General features: G+C 30.6%; 1 pseudogene; it reads right to left on the bottom strand.

Moving 5' to 3' along the window:
• LOC101966066 (ankyrin repeat domain-containing protein 12-like) overlaps window positions 1-11,558 on the bottom strand; it is a 28,136-nt pseudogene extending 16,578 nt beyond the window's left edge.
• Between the last annotated feature and the right edge of the window lie 57 nt (window positions 11,559-11,615).

An 11,615-nucleotide genomic window follows, 5' to 3' on the forward strand; every position in this document is an offset into this window, starting at 1 on the left:
TTCTCATCAAGAGACAAATACTTTTGTACCATCAATAGCATGACATAGTGAACTCTGAGAATCTAATTTACACATTGTGTATAAGGGTTCTGGTTGTGGATATGTACAAGGCAGCATTCTTTTGGTGAGCAAACTCCTGGAAGATAACAGGTGCCCTATTATTCACATTTGGGATATTCTACAGTTCTTTTCTGGAACTAATAAGATGACTAATATATGCTCAATGCCTAGCTGCTGTAATAATGTCCTTCAAGAGGAGGCTCTGTGCTAGAGTCTTATCAGCCTTGAAATCTTAAACATTCATTTTCTGGGAATAAAGGAACTCTCTTAGACAACACAAATATGTTACTGGAACTAAACCTGCCCACATAACAGTGACTTTATACAATGAACAAGATGTACTAATGATGTCAATGACCTAATGTAGCCTATGGATATAAATAAAGCTGGTAGCTCAGATGAGCCACCCCTTTTACTCTGACCCTGCACCTTGCTTATCTCTGTCTCTCTCTCTTTTTCATTACAATTGTGTTAAGAATCTAATTTTTCCTTGAAAACATTTTCCACAAATTATGATCTTCTATATTAAAGTAAACCAAGTGCTTATTGCTGCCATTCTTGATTTTTCATCAAAATCCTGAGTTTGTCAACAAATCATTTTTGCTTTTATTTCTAACATTTCTGTTTCAACAAATTTAAAAATAAATCCTTATCCTTAAAGTTGTGATTTGTGTTGTGCATTTTTCCCCCTTTGGTCCCCCTCTCCTCTTTCATGGGGTAGGGGAGAAAAAGAATGAAAAAAATTCCTTTTGACTTGAAAACATACATCTTTCTTCAGTTAAATGTCACTTTTCACAAATTAAATTTTTCTTCATGGTATTTGTTCTTTTTGGAATGTGAATAAAATATGTTCTGGGTGGGTTTAGTTTAGTTGGTTGTTGTCTTTTTTTTTTTTTCTGTTTTTCGTGTCGTTCCAATGTTTTTGTTTTTGTATGTTTCATACACTCTTCTTCCAGATCTCTTATTAGATCTTCAGCAATGTCTGGTCTAATCCTCAGTACTGTATAGAATATTTATTTTAGTGATCATATACTTGAATTTCAAGGACTTTTTGGCCTCTTGTTACTCTCTTTTACAGCAGTCTTTTCTTGATATGGTGGTGGATCTACTGTTTTTTGTTTTCTCAAGGACATTGACAAATTACCTTCAATTTTTGGCTTTAATTTAGTCATTTTCCTCAAATCTTGGTATTTCTTTTCAAATGGATAAAGACAAAAAACCATTTGCTGAAGCAGTTAGTTTATGGAGGAGTATCTCATGAGTTAGGAGGTTTGTGGTTAATAATCTCTAATCCTAGTCTTCCAGCTGAGACTGCTCTCTAAGCAAGATTCTTCTACTAGAAAAAACAGATATAATAAGAAAACCTGAGAACCTTAGTTTAAGAGATTTTCTCTGGGAAAAATGTTTTACAACATTCAGCAGTAGGACCCCCTTAGTTGATTTTTCCTTTGTTCTGCAGTAGTTCACTAACCAAAACTACTATATTTATAATTAAGAATTATATAAACATCGCTATTAGTTACATTAAAAATGCATCAGTATTTAAGAAAGTAATATTTAAAAAATGCATCAGTATTTAAGAAACAAACTTTTACAATTTTCACATCCCCAAATTGAGTCATGTAGCTAAAAAAAAAATAGAAAGGTAAATAAATAAAGGGAAATTAGATAATTTAATACTGTCTCTTCTAAGCTTACATCTGTAAACCTCAATTCTCCATTCTTCAGAATATTAAGTGTTTTATTGGCAAAAAGTAATTACACTTCTCTTTGAAAATAAGTATGTCATGTGAGCATTTATTTTGATTTATTTTCATTATAGTTTTATACTAATAGATATTGGCAAGAAAATTACAACTGAGAGCATAGGTGTGAGATGGAGAGGGAAGAGAATATAATCAATAGCTGAAAATATTAAGTCTGAAAGTAAAATCTATGCATGAAATAGAAATAAAAATCAAGACCCACCATACTCTATTTACACTAAAATTGTTCTAACACAGAAATTCATTCCACAAACATTAAAGTTTTCCTTCTTGAAAATAGGACAAGTAATAAAACAGAAATTTTGATGTCACCAAAGGAAACTGACAAAATCAACCCATCCTCAGATATTTCATCATTAATGTATAACATCACATGGGAATCTTTCAAATTATGATGATAAAACATTTTTCTGCAGGCAGGATGATGGAGCTCAAGCTGAACTCATTCAAATGTAAACACATATAATTAGTGTTTTAAAGCAAAAGAGTATTTAGGGTTCTGCCCAAATATATCCTTTGTATAGAGTTTTTTCTTAAACATTCAGCAATATCTAACTATACTAATTACGTGACAGGCTCACTTTTCATTTCTCACTGATAGAAATTCAGTTAACCATCAAGTTAACATTAAAAACAACTAATCTGGGTATTTGTGATAAATAACTTTTGCATTTGGGGGGTAAATATACTTGACATTTCTATTATTTTAACATGAACTTCCATATAAACATGTACTAATATTTGTATTTTCATAGCATCTGAAATATGAAACTGAGGAAGCTTCACAAATTATGACAATGTATTTGTGGTAAAATAGTACAATTTACTATTTTAACATGGAACAAAATGAAGATTCAAAAATACTGGTTGTTCTGTATATTTTAGGACACACAAATCACTTAGTGAACACCAGTGGGTAATAATATATCACTGTTTTTTACAGGTCTCCCATCTCAAAACAAAAAACAAAATTAAAAAAACAGCTTATTTATTTATTATAATGAAACATTTTGTTACTTAAGGAAAGTTTATAGCAGCAGTTGTTTAAGAAACAAGGCCAGATTGTTGGCAAAGATCAGAAAAAGAAGAATAGCTCTTATGACAATCACTGGCATTTAATGTTTGTACAATGGACATTGTTTTAAAATAATAAAACCAGTGTCTGGAAAAGTTGCTAACAAAACCTCTACTTTGGCAGTTAGTAAGTATCAGAAATTATGTGGGGGCGTTATATGACAGAGAGTTACCCATTTTTCCATTATCATAATTATGGTTTATGAGTAAGATCAGGCTTCTAACTATGAATTCTCAGAATGGTAGCATAAGGAATTATTGGTAACAAACATTTTTATTAGATAGAATTTGCTATAGGAAGGTATTGTGGAATCAGACTATGGGAAAAGACTAAAGAGAAAATGACTACAGAAGTATGCGAATTTAAAAGAACCACACATTTTATACAAATAGGCTATATTAATCAGGGCATGTGTTCCTGTAACACCTTCAGGTCTGATATACATGACATAAAACTTCTGCTCCAAGTGTGGTCCATGGAATGAGGTCACCTGTAAAATAATTCTTGCTTAAATACTAGTAATTCTGAATTTAGAGTGAAAGAAGTTTGATAAAGTTAAGTCTAATAAAGACCTCATGTCAACTAAACTTTCATTATTTTCATGAGTCTTTTTAGCAACTCCAAAATTTTTGTACGATACTTACTGACAATTTCTACATCATTTCTTGAGGGGCTTTGGTTAAGCAATAATTCAGGCATAGTCACCAGGTAAAAAGTAAATATTTGGAAGATCAGTTGATAGCTGATGAGCACAGATAATCATTAAGATCAGTGAAAATCCAAAAGGTTCTAAAACATGTGTTCTGCTCCAATTATACACAGAAGTTCAAATAAAATACATTTGAGAGAAAATATTGTTATAGCACTTCTTTCTATGGAAATGTTTACAAAAGCTTTATGCTTTGCACAGTGCCACTTTTCCAAAAAGACCAAATTAAGAGTTCATAGGTATAATAAATAGAATAAATATGCCATATTACAAATGTTGTAGGTTTTAATCTTATTTTTTAAATTTCTCATGAAAGAAAATGCAATTTTATTTTTATCTCTAAGGCAACAAATCCAAAATTTATTAAATTGTATCATGAACATTCTACAAGCAAATCTAATATTAAAAATCTATTTTTATTTATTTATGTATTTATTTTTATTTCTTACATGACAATAGTGGAATGTATTACAATCATAATTATCCATTCATCATTACACAAAATATATGTATGAAGATGTGAATTTGGTATCAACATACCTTATATATAAACAGAGATATGATAAATTGTGGTATAAAGGTGTATTAAGAATTGTAATGGCAAAAATAAATAAATAAGAGTGCTCGTGTATAATGGCATAATTTGGTGCGAACATATTTTATATACAGAGTTCAAAAATTGTGCTGTGAATGGAAAATGCAATTTCAGATAATATAATCCTGGTTCCACATAACACAAAAAGTGTTAACATTTATTTTCTTTCTTTTTAAGTTTAATGATAGCTACAAACTTTCAACAAATATAGCACTATTTTGGCCTCAACCTGTAAGTACTAATGGTTATGTATACACTATCTACAACACTGAGATATTCATAATATGCTGGGAAAACTGCTGCAGATTCCAAGTAATACTATATTTCTGTCAGTTTTACCTTATATTTCTGACAACTTTATGTTTTACATATTTTGGACAGTACTACTCAGTACTTAAGAAGGCAACACAATTTAATCTCAGGTTTGAATTATATGTCCTTTATTACTACAAAATTATGATCTTTCTGCCATGGATTATTTCCTAACTTTCTTATCTAATGTTAAATATGGTAATTCTTGCATTTTCAATTGCAAAAGCATTTGTAACTGATATTTATTCAATCACCATAGAATAAGTCATTATTATAACCTTCCCTATTTTAAACACAATTTTACTAAAATTTAGTGTCATCTCTTCTCGAAGGTTTTAACTTGATACTTAGATTTGATTTTTTTCTTATGTGATCTCACATCTATAGTCAATTCGATATCTATAGCTACTATTTAAATATCTCTATGAGGTAAATGCTCACTGCTGAATCTCTTATTTCTGAAAACCTTTATTCTATTTATCATAATTTGGCACAATCCTATTCAGTTGGGAGTATATTTACAACTCAGTTTTGTTTAGCAATCAATAAAGATGTATTGTTCAGAAGGTAGGTTCTTTTAGTTGTCTATCAGGTGAAAACTAAAGTTGTGTTGTATCATATAAAATAAAAAGTAGAAATTCTGTGCTTCCAAGTATAGATGCTTTCCTATTGCTTTCTCAAGGGAGATGCAATTCAGTAAATCATCTAATTGTTTACAGGAATTCTCTAAGATTTTATGAGGATATGGCCATAGATTGAAAGAATTCTAATTTTATTGGGGAGGAGGAACTGGGGATTGAACTCAGGGATACTAGACCACTGCGCCACATCCCAATCCCCTTTTGAATTTTATTTAGAGACAGGGTCTCACTGAGTTGCTTAGTAACTCACTTTTGCTGAGGCTAGCTTTGAAATCTCCATCCTCATGTCTCAGGCTCCTGAGCTGCTTGGACTACAGGTGTGCACCACAGTGTCTGGCTTAGAATTCTTTTTCATTGACCTTTTTCTAAAATATGACTGAACCTTTTCTGTTTATGCACAGATTTTCTTCAACAAAATTTTAAAAAATGTTAAATTCTTTTAGTTCTTTCTTTTTTTTTTAAACCATTTTTAAGGAGATCGCCCCTACCCTACAATAATGTCCAGAGTGAAGGACTCATTAATGCCAGAACAGGACAAGATTTGGTTAGTAGGGAAGACTGAAAATAATACAGAAGACTGAAAAGACATCATGGGAGAAGCTATGCATGGGGAGAGGTTCTCTAATATGCTTGAATGTAATAAAAGTATAGTTTAGTAATTTGTGGGAGAAAATACAGAAAAAGGGTGAAAAGCACTATGACGCCTATCATACAATGTATGTGTAGCAAAAACCTAGATTACTAACTACATCATTCTTAGGTAGCTAAGATTCTAGTAAGAGCTAGCAAGCATTATTCTACAGTATTTAAACTTTATATATTAAAATATTAATCCAGAATTAGCTACCAAGTGCTAAACAATTGAATATAAATGATCTAAAAGCACTTGTATAACTTTTATCATCATCAGACACAGGCACCGGTCTTTTTAGTGATAACTCCAATTCTTTTGTTTCTGCTACATCACTAGGCGCTCCCCATGTTTATTAGCTTGAAATGGGTTTCCACCATGATGAAGCAACAGTTTTACTATCTTTAACATTAAGTGGTAGGAAGATTTAGTCTCTTCATAGTTAATATTATTTTGATCATTCTCTTGATAACATAGTGTTCTTCTCAGTGTTATTTCTACTCTGCATCCATTACTTGCATCCTATTCTATATTATTATTTTCTTCCAGTTCCATTTTCACTGAAACCTGCTTCCATATACTGTTTGGCAAATACTAAAATAATCTTCCACCTTTAAATTTAAATAGGACCATTTTATTGCTCAATTTCATTGTTTTCTTCCTGTTTTATCATAAAATCAGCAAGAATTTGACTATTAGTAAGTACTATTTCAGGTTTGGATAAATAGCAGCAAGCTCCATAGCCTCTTGAATTGTGCATTCTAGTAGAAATCACAAAGGAACTATTTCCCTTCTGTTTAGAGCTAATACTACTATGAATGTATTAATGCCCTAATTGTCATTTCTTCCTTATCTCCCAGGAATTTCATCTGCCCACAGGACTTACTTAGAATTAATGAAGCTTAAACTTCAAGGCCTTTCACTTTTATAGGATCTTACAATTCCCTACATCTTATTTTGTATTCATTACTTTAAATTTTTTCTCAAAAGGGACCTCTTATTCCCATCAACATATAAAAACTTCAGGAACCATAAAACCAGGATCTACCCAGTTAGTCATCATTTCTTTTCTATTCATTTGTATATTCTTCCTTTTGATATTTTTGAACCCCTTTTAGTTGTCTTCTATGTAGAAGACAATCTTTTCAGTTCATATTTATTCCAACTTAAAAAAATAATGGCAAGAAAGAAATGAAACACAGGCAAAGAAAAAACTATGTTCAAACCTATATTCCCAATCCTAGATGCTTGGGAGTCTGAGGAAACAGAATGGCAAGTTTAAGGTCAACTTGGGAAACTAAGCAAGATTCTGTGTCAAAATAAAATAAAATAGTGATTGGTGGTGTATCTCAATGGTAAAGAGTTTGCCTAAGATGTACAAGGACCTAGATTAGATCCTTGAAACTCAAAAAAAAAAAAAAAAAAGAAAAGAAAAGAAAAGAAAGAAAGAAACAAAACAACAACAACAAAATCCAAATTTCACCCCAAGGCCATATTTTCCTCCTCTAGATGAATCTTTCTTTAGTCAAATTCCTGAAAAGATGTTTACCCTTGCAACCTTCACTTTTAGAAATAGCTCTTCACTCTTCTACCTGCATGCATCAGTCCTATGAAGAACCTGTCCTGGTCTACTTTTTCAAGCTTTGATATACATCTCTTCTTAGGGTTCTCATCTACACTGACAGAATTTGATCATTCTACAATGCACTCATTCATTTTTGTTCTCTTGCTCCCTTAACTCTAAACCAACTATTCAAATGCTCATTGGATGTTTCAATACAAATCAGCAAGTTTCAAATGAACTTCATTAAAATTTCTACCATTAACCTTTCCATTCTTAGCAACTGGCACTGAAAACTACCCATTAACTGAGTTGGCCAACTGTAATCAATTGTGCCTACTTACCATCTCGCCCTGTTTTGATCTTTTACTTCCACTGACACTGATGTGTTCGATGTGACACAAACCTACATTAAAATTTATTAATATATATTTCCCCCTTATTCTATACTTCCCATCTTCACATGGGTTCAGGTTTTAAATATATTTCTCTCTGTATTCCCAACACTTAACTATGGTGTTTTTGTGAACTTAGAAATTATACCTTCTGAAAGAATCTTTAAACAAATAACATGAACAGATGAGTATTAACTACATTTTGCATTAAAATAATGATTTAAAGATAATGTAAATCAAGAATTTGAAACAAATTATATAAGAATGAAGATTTGCAATGAATGATATGAAAAAATTTTCTTAACTGCTTTGTAGAAAATTTGAAATGTAAGATTGTATAAAGATAATAATTTACTTGTGAATCCAAAGGCTAATATTTTATTTATGTTTATTTTTATTAAAACATCAACTAGCTTTCCAAAGTTGTTACTGAAGGACAATTATTCCTAATCCTTTGCTCCATCTGGGAAACACCTACCAAGGTAGAAGTGAGGTCATCTGGCTATATAAGATTGGGGAGGGCCTATAAAGTAAAAAACAAACAAAACTTTCATTCAATCACATTGTTTGCAGTCCAAACAGGAATTCTAGAGGTAAGTGGTGTCATCAATTCCTGAGCTTCAATTTCTCTGCAATTATGTGTCATAATGGCTTTGTTTCAATGTTCTTATCTCTCCTAAATCACAGGTAGACAAATTATGGCCTATGAGTACAATAATTTTTATATTTTTAAAGTTTTGTTAAAGAGTAAACGGAACAGTGGAAAAAAGGTGCAAAGTTTAAAATTTTTACCATTTGACCTTTATAGTAAAAGTCAGACAAACCCTGTACTAGGTTAGCAACTGTATATATATTATCTAATTTCCACTTTCTAAAATCTTGGTTTTCCATTTCTTCTTATCTTTGTCCTTGTGTGTCCATATCTTTTAAAATCTCACTTAGGAAAGACATTTGAGAAGGTTAAATGAAGTTAAAAAATCATTTAATCATTATAAATAACAATGTAATGAACATTTTAATGATATGAAATATTTTGCATTTTAAGGTTTATTTTCTTAGAAAAGAGCCCAGGATGAGAAGCTAGCAAAAAGGATCTTCACATTGCTTTCTGTTCATCAGGAATTGATCGATGAATATTGAATACATGTCTATGATGATAAGTCAGGTACAGATTCAAGCATGATGTACAAATTCTAACAACCAATATTTTGCACATCATTTTCATATGCAGATACTTATTCTAAAAAGGACTTAAGGGAAATAAAAGTTATTATAACAGGCAACAAACTAGAAGTAGGTAAAATGATAAGACAAAAAATGATACAAATCTAAAACAAATAGAACTAAGGTTGCTATAAAATTATGTATTGTGAGGTACAATTCACTTATATAGCAGGTCAAGGAATAGGTTGTTTAGAAGTTAGGTTAATCTTCTCTTATTCTAAATACTTTAGACCTTGCTACAAAACAGCTATATTTTTGCTTCTTCTACATTAGGGATGTTTTATGGATGGTTGAAGTTGTCATGGCTATCAATGAGTAAAAGAAATATAGTTCTTTAGGGAGAGGCTCCTAAGACCTAATGCATCTATATGCAGAATTGAGAGATTTTGATTCTTCTTAATTCTCTTTTCCCTAGGCTCAAGTCAAAGAAAAAGAACATAGCTTGTTGCTAGGAGGAAAAGCAAACATCTTTTGAAAACAGCATGCCAATCTTGCTCAGAAAGAGTCTGAAAACAATGTTTCAATCTGTTTTAGTATATGAGCCAAAGGTCAGCTTCTACAAATATTTTGCAGCAATGTACATATTTAGAAACTTATACTGGTGTAAAGAAATATGTCTTATTCACAAGACATAATTCTTTCAAATTACACTTGTAAATCAAGAAATCTTTATATACCATGTTTAAAAGAAAGTTATTAATTTATGATAACTATTAATAATGCATTTTTAAAATTCTAAAGTATGGTATTAGCTAGAAAACACATCTCTTCTGATAAATTCAGAGGAAAGCACAATGCCTCCTATAATTTGTCAGGCCTTATGTACAAAGCCTTTGCCCTTCTGCCTATCTTCAGTTATCTATCCATCCAGGTATCTATGCCAAATTTAGTATTTCTTTTGCAACACACATTTCCAGAATCAGTAACAGAAAACACCAAATGTCTGTCCGAATAGTATTCACAGACTAGCACAGGAAACATGACAATAGATAAGTAAAGAGGAAGAAAAAAGTTCTATCCACAGGTATGTACAAATTGTTGATGCATCAGGAAGTTAAGAATGGTTCAATAGTACACAAGAGCAGTTTAGAGAAAAAATAAGGATTACATTTTCCTATTATTAAAACTTAATGAGTAACTTGGAAAAGTATATTATAAAATTATAAATGAGAAAGATAGCATTTTTAATCTAAATTTTAGTTCCTAAAATATTTGGATATATTTAAAATAACATTACAGGTAAATTTTGAAAAAAAAGATAATGCCAAATCTGACTGTGAATTAGTAGTTAGAAAAAATAAGGGAAAATAAAATACACATGAGTTAGTCAAGCAATGAATGAAATATGACACAAGATCATACAACAAAGAACTAAGCTAAATTTTACTGTGATGTAATCTATGATAGAATTGCACATTATTGATTTCTTCTATCGTACTTACCTCTCTGTGCCTACTACTAACAGACTCATGGTGTGGCATGTCATCATCTAATAATCCTTGTGTGTTAACATCTGGTCCAGCTGCTATAAGTATATTAGCAACATCATTATTTCCAAGATTGAAAGCTTCATTCAGTGGTGTCCAACCTAAAGTTAGAATAATAAATAATAATTAAACATACAATTTTAAAATACATACACCAGTTCAAGATATATACAAATTTATAAGAAACATTTACTACCATTACTGATTATGGATATGAAAATTCAAATTTTTTCATTATTATAATAGCAATTAAGTTAATGTCATCAAGTTATAGTGACAGACTCTTGATTGTAGTATAAACTGATACAGGATCTTATTTTGGTGGGAATCTCCCATTACAATTTCAATTCTACTGAAACAGTCCCAAGTTACTCACAACTATGGTTTTATAATAGTGTTGACTATATTAATATTATGTAGCTGTTAAAAATGAAGTAAATTTACCTATATGTATTGAAAGAATTTACCTGTAATTACAAACAGGCCGAAGAACAATAGATGGAATAATAATACTTTTTTTAAGCCTATAAGAAAGTAAATGTTCATATTTACATATGATCATGAAAATACAGTGAAAGAATAACCTACAAATTATTAATGACATTTCTGTGGAAGACAAAAAATATAGAAGTGAAACAGTACTGTGAGATTGAAATTAAGGAGAATTTCTATATTATTCTCTGTCAACATCTATTATTTGAATTCTTCATAGTAGAATACATTAGCATATTATTTGAATAATTAAAGTGAAAATAATGCCACTCTCTTACAATCTTCAGGTTCAGGTTAATGTTTCTCAAAGAATTATGAATAAATTAACTGCTTTGAAATATTATGTACTCAAATTTACTTTGGACAGAACTTAAATTTAATAAAGAATTATGTAGATGGGGCTGGGGTGGTGGCTCAGCTGTAGAGCACTCACCTAGTACATGTCAGGCCTTGGGTTTGATCCTCAGCACCACATATAAATAAATAAATTAAATAAAGGTATTGTGTCCAAGTACAACTAAAAATATTTTTAAAGAAATTATACAGTAATGTCAACTAAAATATAAGTTTAATATGAAAAACTGTAATTATTGACAATACAGCAGAACATGGTTTTATGCACATACTCCAAAAGTTTTATAAAAAATATATTATCAGAACCCTTCTA

The sequence above is a fragment of the Ictidomys tridecemlineatus genome, chromosome 13, assembly GCF_052094955.1.
Source record: "Ictidomys tridecemlineatus isolate mIctTri1 chromosome 13, mIctTri1.hap1, whole genome shotgun sequence".
Taxonomy (NCBI): domain Eukaryota; kingdom Metazoa; phylum Chordata; class Mammalia; order Rodentia; family Sciuridae; genus Ictidomys; species Ictidomys tridecemlineatus.